At 49.9% G+C, this 13,624-nt stretch overlaps 1 protein-coding gene across 3 annotated transcripts in view; it reads left to right on the plus strand.

The window, feature by feature from the left end:
- The window catches only part of PUDP (pseudouridine 5'-phosphatase), a 142,324-nt gene that overhangs the window by 90,736 nt on the left and 37,964 nt on the right, over nucleotides 1–13,624 (plus strand). The window lies entirely within an intron of this gene.

Genomic DNA, 13,624 nt, shown 5'->3' on the forward strand with positions numbered 1-13,624 from the left:
CGGTGTTCGGGAATCGGATAAGGGGAACAGACAAGTTGCTGTCGTTTTGTTCTTCAGTCTAGTTGTGGAGGACGTTGCTTCACTGGCCCAAGTTGGCAACATCATTGCGCTCTTCCTGGGTGAGGCCGTCACTCGCCGACCATTGGACGGCTGCTCACGCCGGCTGCCGGCTGCTCACAGTAGCTCACAACAGCACACTGCACACCATCGCTGGTGACTCACGGCAGCCCAGCTCCAGGTCGAGCTGTTACTCACCATCTTAGCTGTAGAGGGCAGTGTCACTGGCCCTCATGTGGGATCCGAACTGGGGCCCTGCTGCTCAGAGCTGGCATCCCAAGCCAACTCCTAACAAGCTACTCAGCCGGTCCCCCTCTTGATTTTTTTGAGAAAACTGAGATTCTGAGGTGTTATCTCCCCAACGTAACCAAGTGAAAACCGATGGAGCCAAAATTCTGACTTCAAGATCAACTCTACATTGTGTCTCAGTGGTGTTTTTTTTTAATTAAAATAATAATAATAATACAGATACAATATAGGAGCAGGAAAGCAAGTCCCAGATGAAAATAGAGCTTGTGCGGCCAGTCTGTGTAAGGTAGAGCCCCGACAAAAAGAAGCAGCCATCCTTTGGTGGGGGTTGTGGGCGCAGATAGCAGAAACCCCGGCAAGCTCCGCGTTTCCTCTGGGCTCTCCCTGTCTTCCATCATTGTCATCTAACGTCCCTGCGCTCAGCGCTCCTGTCCTGTGCCATCTATCCCAGGGTCTGGACACTTCAGGAGCAAGGACCATGTTTTTGCTTACCATCGCCGCCCAGCTCAGTGACTATTTAAATCAAAGTCACTCATTTGAACCACCCTGGGCAATCTCAACTCAAAGAATAGAAGATTCTACAAAGAGGAACCCACAGAAGAGTGAGTGGCAGCTCCCAGAGTGGCTCCCCTCTCCAAAGGCACTCTTTCTGGTCCCACGCTTGCCCATCTGGGCTAGCTGTTGCTAACACCTCCCTCAGAACAAAGGAAGGACTCTCGGGAGTCCCAGACAGGGAGAGGGTGCAGTTGGATATCTCGTCAGGGTGGGGCAGAGGGGGCAGAGGGAGAACTCACCTGCCGGGGTATGCTCGTGCCTGGGGAGGGAATTGCAGGGACAAATTGTGCCAGGGATGGCCTGAGCTTGGATAATCAGGATTGCTATCCCTCCAAGAAAGGGCAGACAATCCGGTAGGACAAACAGACCGAGGGGCTGTGCCCAGCTACCAGGCGCCACGTGTACAGAATGGAGGCCAGGAGTCTCCTTTGTGCACGGCCCCTGAATCCCGGTTTTGGGGGCCCCAGATGCAAAGCCCCTGTTCACAGTGTATTGCCCCTCTGCGTGTGTCAAGGCACCACTGATGGTTGTTTCTGTCGCTTGTTTTATTTGCCTTTGAACACGTCTCCACTTCCCATGTTGGGCTTCTCTGTTCTGCTTTGCTAGGAATGACGTCGGGCTTGGGTTTGTGGGGTGCCTGAAGCTTCACGCGCCCCCCAGCCTTTCACAGCACGCAGCTCGCTAGCGTATTCTTGCCCCCAAGGAAAGCCTTCTTTCCGATTCCTGCAAATGGGGCTGCTGGCACTTCAGCTGTTACTTTCCAGGTGATCACTCCCACGCCAGTCACTCACGCCTGAGTTTTCATGTGTCTTTAAGAATTCTTTCTCGCCCACCCTGGTTGTCAGTGTCTTGTGTGTGACCCCCCAAATCAGCTGCTTAGAAAACCTGCCACGACCTGTTGTGTATGGCGTTTATTTGATATGTAGTTCTTAATCATTTACAAGAGAAGAAAAGTGAGTGACAAAGTAGAAATGCTTATACCATCTCCTGGGAAGAGAGGGGTTTCAGACCGTGGTGAACAGAAGGAAAGGATATCTATGTCAAAGAAAAAAAAATCGTTCGTCACCCAAAGACAGGAAGTGTCTACATGCCCCGGTTTTACCTAAATCTCCTATCTGTGCTAATGACGTCGGGTGTATCCTATTTTGACGTGGAGGTTAAACTGAAGTTTGGGTAGCTGCCAAGTTGCTCATCTTGAGAGCGATGCTGAATATTTCCAAGCAAGTAATTGCAGTCGCATCGGATGTTCTTGTGTCCTCAGCTGATGCTCAAGTTCAAAGTAAAGGCAGTGGGGAGCAGCAGGAAGGACAGGCGCCTCGATCTCAGGAAAGAAATGAGCTCTTCCCCCCCAGCTGGGAGGACGTGGGCGTGTCTCTCAGCATCTTTGCCTCAGTTCCTGCGTCGGTAAAGTAAGGGAGCTGGACGTAGATGGATTCGAGGGTTACTTCCCCTTTCAACATTCGCTGATAGGATTTATCTACAGGAAGACAGAAGACAATGTCAAAACTATGATGCAAGATATGGCAAAGGCTGAGTCTACCCATTGCCCAGCAAGAAGAGGACAGGAAAGACACGGTTACTCTCAAAGGGAAGCAGAGGAGATTTGAGAGTGCTCCCCGGAAGACGCTGCACTCATCCCGTCACCTGCTCCTATCTATAGTCACGTAGAGTCGGTCTCACGTAGAGTTGATCGCAGCTCGTTTTGACAAGAGAGGGGAAAACGGCCCCATAGAATGATGTCAACCATCCCAATATTGTCGGTCTTGTGTATAAAAATAAATGCGATCAGATTTATACTGCTCCTTCCACCCTCAGGGCTGTCCCATTTCTTGTATTACATGAGCAGACCCTGAGACCGTTTCTCTAGTTGCGCCAGGTCAATTCAGCTCAGCCAACGCGTGCTAGATGTATCCATACTCGAGCAGTTGACAGTCCAGGAGGGGATACGGAGTATAAAGCAGAGTATTAGAAACATATAAGGAACCCATATGAAACCGTATGGCCGTTACAAGGGAGATAATTAGCACAGGACATCGGTCTTATACTTTACAATTTTATAAACAAGCAGAAGCAGCTAGCTTTCTCATTGATAAGTGTAGTTATAGCTATCTCTCCTTTCCTGACCAAAGCAATGGAAAACAGAGAACAGAAGGAAATACTAAAATTAAATTCCACGTTGACAAAGGGAAGAACCCCACAAATGCTGAGCCATAATGTCTGAAGGAAGGCTGCCAATTTAAGCACAACTTGAACAGTGTGTGTGGCAGGGGGAGGCGAGGGGGGGTCACCAAGGGGTGGGCACAGCTCTGACATATTTTTCACAGTAGGTGGCAAAGCATTGCCTGGAAAAGCAAATCATGGATGGAAGGGCAGGGTGCAGAAAAGAGGCAGGGAACGCCGAAACACGGAGTGCCTCTGGGAGGGGTGGCTGCAGACCTAGCATGATACAAAGGAATTTACAGGTGGTAGCAGTTGTACATGCTGGGTTTGGCGACCAGAAAGGGGAACAGTTGTCCCCCTTCAATAAAATACTGGAATTTTGAGACAGAGAGCAAGGGTATATCACATCAACATGCCGAGCACTGATGGGAAAAATGTGAGGATGCAATGACTGCTGGGAAAGAGAGCCCACGTTATGTATAGTTGGAACGCTCAGAGACAGAAGGGGGGAAATACAGTGGGAAAAGTCACATGGCATAGAAGATTTGACAAGAAATAGCATAGAGCGTCACATAACCAGGGAGGCATCCAAACTCTTTTCCTGGACTTGTAAGAATATTATGGGCACGTCTCAGTTTCAGAGAGAGGATTGGCTTTAAAAACAAAACAAAAGAAGGAAATGCTTCTGATGAAAAAAAAAGGAAATGCTTCTGATGACAATCAAAATGAACTTGTGTATTTACATATGGAACAAGAACAAGGAATGGACAGGCAGCTCTCAAAACTGAAAACATGACAAGTATAATGGCAAATAACCCCAAGAATCCGGGAAGGCCGACATCTCACCAGAAATCATGATGCCGCAAAGAAGCCCTCTAAACGAACTCGGTCATCAGAAGAACATACGTCAGACGTGACGGGGTGGCCCGTAACCCACGCAGCACTCTAAAGGCTCTGTAGAAATTTGGAAGTAAAGTAGTAGGACGCCTGAAGCCGAGAGCGAGATAAGGCATCTGAAAATATGAGCGCTATCCAAAAGAGTTAATATTACATCTACGAGATGGAGAGACGAAGACCCCACCTTATGTTCCACGGGACCTGGTAGCCAACCAACTAGGTGAGGTCTTCACAGGTATTTCCCAGGGCGGGTTCAGAACCCTCCTCTCGACCTCTCTTCCACAGGCCCAGCCAGTTCTCATTTATCCTCCGTCGCTGCCAGCGTCCTCACCATCTCCTGATGTTTCTCTCACTTTCTCTCCCCCCGAAGCCAAGCTGGGGTTTGAGCGGCCGTTTCTGATGGCCCATTCCATGACAGTTCCGGAGAGAAGGCTGTACACGCTTTCACTGTTTAGCGCTAAATCAGTAAAGAGGACTACACAGGCGATCGTGAACTCGGGAAACGAGGCTGTTTTTACGTGAAGTGATGCTGCTCTTAATCCTTGTATGAAATAGAGAAGGAGAGTTGTGCGAAACAGACAGTGCACTCTGCTTTTTCCTTCAAAGGGCCGCTCAGTCCCAAGGTGGGAACTTGCTCCATTCAGGTAACTGCTTGTCTCGAGTAGGGAATGGACGTGTCTGGGACCATGCAACTTCCTGACAACAAACTTTGGGGTCCTGTGTAATCCCAAGTTTCCCTCGGACCCTTGCATCTAAAATCACATCATGGCTGCGGCGTCCTCACGACGCATCAAAACTAGCTGGAATAACACAGTTGTCCTCATTGCAAAGCCTTCCTCCCTTAATTCCTTTTCTGAATTGCCTGGCATCCTCTGCTTTCTCTGACTTTTAACTACTAACCTCCTCCCACTGGAAGAACAAAAACAAAAACAAGAAGCAAGCAATTATTAGCAGAAAACCCCAGAATGGGGATAACGTGGGTAACTTTTCTTGGGCAGTGGGGGCTGGGTATTTGTTCATAGGTGTAATTTTATGTTATTTACAGTACTTGTCTCAGACCATATCTTTGGTGGGCCATCTTGGTCATAAGGTGAAAATAGCTACCAGTAAATATAGCCCTTCACACACTATCAAAGTGATAGCATCATCACAGACAAGTGAAAATTGTAGGTGTCTCATCAACTATATAATGTTAAGAAGTGTTGACTAGTGCTTTCATAGCAACACACAGTATCTCTTGCACTCTAGTTTTGGCTTCCTCTGCTGTCTTTGAGAAGAACTTGCAGACAGGAAGTTACAAAATTAACATCTAGAAGAACATTCAAATCCTAAGAACAGGAGGCAGTTACAAGGGGAGCCCAGTTGAGGAGAGAAAGACATTCTCGCCTGGATAAGCGGCTTCTCACACCCATGAAAGAGCTTACAAACAACTTGGACTGACCGTCTTTGGCGGTGACATGACGGACGCCAAAAGACATCCTTTCCGAGACAGCAGAGATTTCCATCCAGAAAACCAAAAAATGGACAAAGGCTCTGATCTTCCACTGACCAGGAAGAAGATGAATTTCACAGATGTGTGAGTGAGAAAGATAGACGCTCCCCAAGGTCAAATGCTGCAGGGTGGGGAGAGCTGAGAAGAGGACCTTGGCTTTGCTAATGAGAACTCACTTGAGGTCACGGAGAAGGCAGTTTAGCTTCAAGAGAACATGAGCTTAATGTCCTCCCTGGGGATGTGTTGGACACGGAGTACCTGTCAGGCTGCTCGGGGAGCACTTAAAGGAGAAAGGGGGGTCGCTTCGAGTCAGGGTGGGCCCATGGTGAAGAAGTCCCGCCAGCCTATAATGATTTCACTGGACTCATAAATATGAGAATTACAGTAGACGTGAAGGACAGTATCTCCATTTGAGCAAATCTTTTGACCGTTTTTTTTTTTTTCAGTCACAGCCCAGAGGACTGGGTGATGATACAGTGACATAGTGGACGCAAATGGCTAAGTGACAGATGTCCACCGGGTCCTGTCATTGTTCCTCTCCTGCTCCCCTTTTGAGTTACTGAATTGGATGAAGGGAAGGAGAGCCTGCTGTGATCGGGGTTGCAAAGTAGAGAGACCTGAGACGATGAGCTAGTACATTGAACGGCACCCTTGAGACCGAACGAAAACAGGAATGAAAAAGAGAAAAAGGAGAAACAGCTCCAAAAGAGACATGGCGGGCTGGATCTATGGAAGGACTCGGACAAGATGGAGACTGAAAGCAGAAAGGACTCGGTCGACTACACCAGCCACTTGAGTACCAACTCGGACGGAAGGTTGTTTAGCCAGCAACTGTATAAGATACCCAGACATTTTTATGTACAACAGCAACAAAAGAAAGTCCTTCAGTAACTGCCCACAATTACAGTGTAAATGCCATATTGAATGCGATGAAAGTCATTTTCCTCTGGACCTCGCTTTGGGTGACCACATTCATCGGAAAAATAGAGAGCATGGTATCTTCTTCAAAATATCCTTTGATATTTGCAGATGCACGTTTCCAGTGGGAAACAAAGTTTGGTCAGCCATGTAACATGTGGATTGGAAAAATCAATGTATGGAGGGAAAGAGACCTTACAGAGCCTCCTGAACCCGTCACACCCACAGAACTGTGGAGGTTTGTCCTGAACACCCAGTGTTTTCAGAGATGGACGAACGTGGGGATAAGGAACCGAAGGATAGACAGACGGACGGACGGACGGATGAGTGGAAGAAACAGAGTAGAGGGACAGACCTGTACCCAAACCTTTCTTGGTGCTTCATATACCTGGGTGACGTCTCTATTCTGTGTCCAGACTTCTCTGAGTACAGCTAGTGATGACGTCAGGCTTCACGTCATTGCCACCTATTGCGTGAGGCCTCATCAGGAAAGTCCTGCTTCATGACAACCTGGGACCCTGGCCCCAGACTCCAGCGTCTAGCTTAGTGGGGTTGGGTCCCATGGAGAACTCACTTTGCGAGGACAGCAGGTCACCAGGGCCTGGAGCCCAAGCAGGGTCTTGGACATTCTTTGACGTCTTCTTACGAAGTCCACGGTCACCATATTGCAAAATGGTGGAGTGCAATTATAGATTCTCTCTGTGGATTCCACACTTTTTCCATTGTACTGACTTTTTAAATTTTTTTTTTTAACCATAGTTTTTTATGGCTTGGCCACACAACTGCCTCAACATTTCAGCCTCAGCTGGTGGAGGCTCTTTCTTTGTGCCTTTTGTTCTTCATGTCGCTGACCCAGGAGCAGCATCACACTGAGGCCTACGTGGAGGTCCCAGGTGGCCGTCCCGGGATGCTCTGGTTTTGTGCTGCTGAGACTTTGATATTAGGTTTCTACCGCTTGCCGCAATGATCAAGACATCCAGTGTCACAAGTTCAAACCTCAGTGGAAGAAAATAATAATGTATCCCGTTATTGCGATGAATGCCGTCTGACGTCTCACATTTAATTCCACTGATTAGTTTTTAAAATTGAAAATGTGTGTCAACGGAGAAGGGGGTCATCATTATGGGGAACGAATTCCATAATGATTCTCGCTCAAGGATGCTGTTTTCCTATTTGCTGGACAATGTTTGGCAAAGCTCTCTGGTCTCCAATAATTGCACCTGCCTCGGTAGTGTCTGCACCCTGATGCCTTCATGCCAAAGTGTGTACCCCTCTTGGAGGAGGGTCAGCCCAATGTCTGCACTGTGGCGCCCAGTTCTTTCTGACCGTTCCTGGAGTGTGTCGGCGACCAGAGCCCTGGTTTGCAGAAGGACCCCTCGGTGAGAGCTGAGCAAGTCCTCTGGTGTTTAAAGGCAAGCTAGCTATGGCAAATGTAGAGCAACCTGTGGGAAGATTCCTTTTCAGAGCACATCTCTGTTGCCTAGGATATGAATCCTGAAAGTCTCTCTTGAGCAGTGACCAGAATGTTCAAACGGGAATCTTCCCTGTTTTGCACGATTGCGTGTTAGCTAATATTTGAGATGCCTGTTGAGTCGTGTGGTAATCAGTTATTCTGTTTGTATTCCACACACAGACAACCAGAGGGAGGGTTTTCACCTTGATATTGCGGCTCCTGGGAGGGTAGGTGCACGAGAAGCTTTGATTCTCATCTGAGGGCTGTACTGTGGGGGTGCAACCTCAGCAGGAGGAGGGTGTCCCTGTGGGGTTGCATTGCGCTTTTAGTGGAACCCACCTGCAGAGTTCTCTAAGGAAGTAGCTCAGAGCGTGTTGCTGAACCTGTCTTCAAACGAGCGATTCTCAAAGCTCCTTGAGTGTCCTCATGGCCAAAATTATCCCGGCAGCTGCCGTGCACCTCTCAAGGGGCGCCATCTGTTGTGGTCCGCCAGCCTATGTAAATGGATGCACCCCATGGCACCACCCATGTGGAGCACCACCGTGTTGATGGTGGTGGCAGCCTGACCCTAGGGTGCAATACAGGGGCCACATCCAGAAGTTTCCCTGACGTCCTGTGATCCCGTCCACCACACAAGGTGTCGTGTCTCTTCCCCTAGTCTCACTTTATGGCTAAGAAAAGCTTGGTTTGTTAAGATGGTCTGTCTAAATGAGGTTCTGAACATCTGCGTTAGGCACACCCACACAGCCATGGTCATCCCCTTCTTTGAGAAGATGAATAATTATTCTCTGGGGAGATTTTATTTTAGAAGATGGATGCAAAGTGGCCCAACGCGATGGGAAAGGAACTTCCGTCTATTCTTCATGCCACTGTGTCCCACCCTGGATCCGTTGTGTCCACTCTCACGGTGGCTGAAACCCAGTGTCCGGCCATCGGCTACGCACTGCCCACTCCCCTACGTGTAGGGGTGGGGGGGGTCACCAGATTAGTTTTTCTGCCCGAAGGAAATCTTTATTTTGCGAGACCTATTGCAGGTACCTTCATGCATTTTTACAATGTTACACAACACAGAGTAATTGTTGTATAAACTTTGGGCTTTAAATCACAGCCTACCTTCCCAAAGCCAATTTTACAAAATGGCTTAAATGGTCGATGAATTGCGGTTGCATGGCTCTGCTGTGTTAGGTCAAAATCTGTTGACTAGAGCTACAGGTATTTGGTGGAAAACTTACTGAGGATCTATTTTTTTTTTTTTATTCACATTTGCTTAGACAGAGGAATGTACTCAGGTGCGTAGAGAGTATGATTATACCTTCAGTGATACCAGGTACAATGGTGTCCCCACAGCTGTGATTAGGACTGAGGCTGATGAGCGTTTGCAGCGAGATGCGTTCTAAACAGCAGGTGAGAGCTGTGTTTATTGCGAGAATGGGGCCTCCCGTGGGGCCGTTTCTTCACACCTCCTTGGAGGCTCACTAGGATAGAATCAGCCTGCACACAGCTGCCAAGAGACAAAGACCCATGTGGGCCTGGTTAGAGTAGAACAGCAGGCGTCCCTGCTGTGTGGGGACAGAGGGACCCTGTGCCCACACCATGTCGAGGGCGTATGTCCTGGGGGGATTTAGGTGAGCGGCAACGGTTGTCGTCCGTCCCTCAGCCTCCGGCTGGTTTTAGAGCGTTCACACCCGTTCTGCTCCCTTCTTTTCATGGATGCTTCCACGGCAGGCCCTGTGGTGGGTTCAGGAAAGGCAGTTGATGCCCTTGGGGGTCAACAAGGAGAACCACCCCTGATGTCTGAGGCAGCTTGTCTTGCGTCAGCCGAGGCTGCCGAGCTCATACGGTTCCACTTAGAAGCCGAGTGGCTGTGGGCCGTGAGCGGCAAGGCTGGAATCTGAGTCTGGGTCTCCTGGAGTGCAGCCTGAACCTCGATATCCTAGCACCTTCTGTGCTTTCCGTCGTGTATATTATTATACAGATGATCACCGTGCGCTTAGGTGTAAGAGAAATGGATCTTTCTTTCTGTGCCCCTCGAATTGTTCCTGTCAGTGCGTGTGTAGGAGCAATCGTGTCTTCTGAAAGGTGTCAAAAAGAGCTCCCCAGAGTCCTGGTGAGCCTGTTATCATAACCCAGAGCCTGTATCTTGAACCCTCAGCTGCCTCTTGCTTTGAAACAATGCTTGGAAGGCATAGAGTCAGCAGCTCTGAAGGCAGAGCCCTGACCCAGGCTTTGGGGGGTCACTACCATAACAGTATGCGCCAGGAAGCGGTTTTCCAAATGACACGCCCGTGACCCCAGGGAGCCTTCCATCAAAGAAGAGAGTGTTGCATTGTGACTCGTCAGTGCCACACACTCATTGACTTGTGCTCTTTAAAATAATCAGGTGCATGTCACCCTGACGCCAAAGTTATATGCCTTTTGAGTCTTTGCACTGTTATTTGGGTCCAAGTAGATATATCATGCGTTTCTTTGTCCAGGCACTGAATGTGGACAGTTAGGAGGGAAAACACAAACACACAAAGAAACAGAAACTCAGGAATGTGTCCCCCTGTGGCACTGGCAGCGGTAATTGTTGGTTGGAGTATTCGTAAAGGCAGAATGAAATGTGTTGGTAGAAGGAAGCACGTGTCACTCACCCGGTTAGCCCCGCCTCCGTGTTCAGTGCCTCATTGCAAACACCAAGGAGCCCAAGACGCACTTCTTGAATCGAGTTGTGGAGCCTCCACAAGGTGGGGGCGCGGGTCTTCCCGTCACGACCTGGTTCGCCTCTTTACTCAGTCACACAGTTCTCCCGGACACACATCGGATGTGTCTCTCTCACACAGGTCCAGCACATTTTCCACAAAGTGAGATGTATGCTAATGTCATTTCAATGGCAAGAGCTTTTGGCTTTGCGTATTACAGTCCTTGGAAAATAATCGCTTGCTATTTGTATTCTGCAAAAGACTGTGTCTAAAGCACTTTGTTTGTACATAAAGCCCTCCCCTGCCTGTGGTATAGATGTAGGTCACCATGTTCCTCCTAGAACACAGCTCTTGACAAAGTACCAGAACAGCCACGCCAATGCCAGTCCCTTACCCTGTCCCGTTGGCACAGCTGTGGTTACTGTCAGGACGTGGGACAGAGGACAGACCTGGCCCAAATCCCCTCATAGTCCCCTGCTCCCCGTGCAGAGCCAGTGCTCAGGACACTGCACGGAGGGCTGGAGAACCCGTTTCTTTCTTTATCACAGCCTGCAAAATATCGGGCACCCAGGGAGTGAAAGCAACAACCCAAATGACTTCCCCAGGGAACATTGATGCATGTGAGACAAAGGACCCCTGGCCGTCCTCCTCAGCCCTGTGTGGTGGGAAAGCTCTCCCCATCTCCACCTTTGAGCAGGAAGGGGAACATGCCTGCAAAAGGTCCCCACCTTTTTTTGGTCCCCACCGCTCAAACCGCCCCGCGTCACCTTCCAAGGGCCCAGGTGACACACACACACTCCTGCAGCGTTTCTCAGCAACGGACGGATGGCGTCGTTTCCCATGCTGGCTACAACAGCAGGGAGAAACACTCAGCCTTTCAGGAGACTGACAAACGGAAACTCAGTTACGAGGAGGCGTTCTGGGTCCAGATCAGCTGATGAAAGAGACACGCAGCCCAGATTGGTCGTGGCCCCTAAGCACCTCGCTCACACATGGCGTAGTGGGGGTGTGACACTCCAGGCTGCGCCCGCGTGATGCATTGTGTTTACACATGTCCACAGCTGTCACTACAGACGCTCGGACCACCATCACCCACAGGTCCCCATCCCCTCAAGGATTACTGTGTTTTGGGAGTCTGCTTATTGGGGTGAGGAATTCCACGTGTTCACAGAAAACAGAGAGGATGAAGGTAACTCAACAGAAGAAGCCTGGAGACGTATTGGTACGTCAGTTCCATCAGGGATGAGGAAAAGTGGTCCGAGGTGGGACCTCGCAGTGGCATCATGAGGAAAGGCCTGTGACAGTGTCCCCTAAGAGCCCCGGGGGGTTGTGGGCGTCACGACAAACCAGAAACAAAAACCAAATGTGGACTTGGTCTGGACGGACATGTATTGAGAAAGAATTGCTGCCGAACGGGAAAAAACAGCATTGCAAAGGGGGCGGGATGACTGTCGTGATTGGCAGAATACGGTCAGCACGCACAGCTGGGGAACAGCACGCTTCCTTCTCCAGAGAGGCCCACAGTTGGCTGCGAGGACCTACACTATAGAAAGAACGAGGCGTGGAGAGGTGGGCTGATCCCATACGGGGCCAGAGGGTGTTTTCCTGTAGGCCAGCCTGTGCCCAGGAGGGGTTGTCTGCTGGCCCAGTCAGAGGGCCAACCACAGGTCAGGGTCCCGGGCTAGCAGACAAGCTCAACCGATGTGTGCTTACCAGACATTTTTCTTCCAGTTGATCAGCGGGGATGAGCAATTCAGTGAATCGTTTGCGAGACATAGAATGGGACGCTGGAGGGCCCGCGTCTGGCGTTGTCCTAGGTAAACAAGGGGGTGTCTGTGAGTCGTATCTAAATTTCGTGGGGAGGGCAGGTTCTGGGCAGTCAGTGGGTTTTCAGAACTCACTGGGTGGGGCGATTCCTTAACTTGGGCTGTTTTCAACCATCTCGGGGTTCGCGTCAAGTTCAACACTGTCCTGGGTAAACCCCGTGGCCGGGTCCTAGTGATACAAATGCTCAGCCTCCTGGGTGCCCGGGATGTGTGCACGTGGCACAGAAATGGGGAAACCGAGGCTATACAGAAGGGAAGTGTTGTGGCGCATACTTGGTGTCTTGTATGTAGCTCATTTCATGGAACGTGCTCAGGTTTGTAGTTATGCGTCTGTTCCTTTCTTGGTGGGTGTTGCTTTGGGACACCCCCCCCCAAGGGACTCCAGAGTCTCCAGGGAGCAGCCCTGCAGGCCTCCTGGACCCACTGCGGGGAGCTCTGTGTGTGCCCTTATGAAGGGTTTCCTTTCTTTATCACAGCTGCTGGTTCCCCAGACTCGAGCACTCGGTGGTTTAAGTAGCCTCACCGAGTTGAATGTCCGTCACCACAATCCACTTTAGAACCTTTCTAACTGCCCCCAAAGAAAATCCGTATCCATCAGCAGTCGCTTGTCAGTCACGCCCCTTCCGCCCACCCCCCAGCCCGACCAGCACCAGCCTGTTTTCTGTCCCTACGGACATGGCTTTTGTGGACATTTCATATAAATGGAACCTACAATGTGTCGCCTTTCGCGTCTGGCTTCTTTCAACCCTGCCTCACGTTCTCGAGGTGGATCACGTAGCAGCCTGTGTCACAGGTTCATTCCTTTGTATGACCAGATAATGTCCCATTGTGTGGGCACACCACATTTTGTACGTTCATTCGCCCATCGCTGGGCATCTGGGCTGTTTCCCCTGTTTGGGCTGCTATGAGTGACACTGCGGTGGATGGTGGTGCATGAGGATTTGTGTGCAGAGATGTTTTCCTGTCTCTTGGATGAAAGCCTTCATTTCTGCATGACTCTTGTGACCTACGGAGGCCACCACTCTTAGAGCGTGGGTCCCAGGAGCACCTACTTACAAGTACCCACAAGGCTTAGGCGTCTAGTCTGTGTGTAACTCACCCAGGATTCTACTGGTGGGAACCCTGGGCAAAACTGAATACGCAGCGCCCCACCCAACCCTTGGCATGCTCATGCTATGTGTGTGCTCTATAGCTTAGATGTGCCCCGAAAATCTTACCTTTTGGGGCGCCGTCATGTCCTCACGAGATAAGAGCCCATTTCCCCCTGGAGGAAAATATTGGCAGAGAGAGGGTTGACCTGAACACAGTGATGTCTATATCGTGTTTCAAAAAAAAA

This window comes from Hipposideros armiger, unplaced genomic scaffold (genome assembly GCF_001890085.2).
Source record: "Hipposideros armiger isolate ML-2016 unplaced genomic scaffold, ASM189008v1 scaffold_598, whole genome shotgun sequence".
In the NCBI taxonomy this organism is placed as follows: domain Eukaryota; kingdom Metazoa; phylum Chordata; class Mammalia; order Chiroptera; family Hipposideridae; genus Hipposideros; species Hipposideros armiger.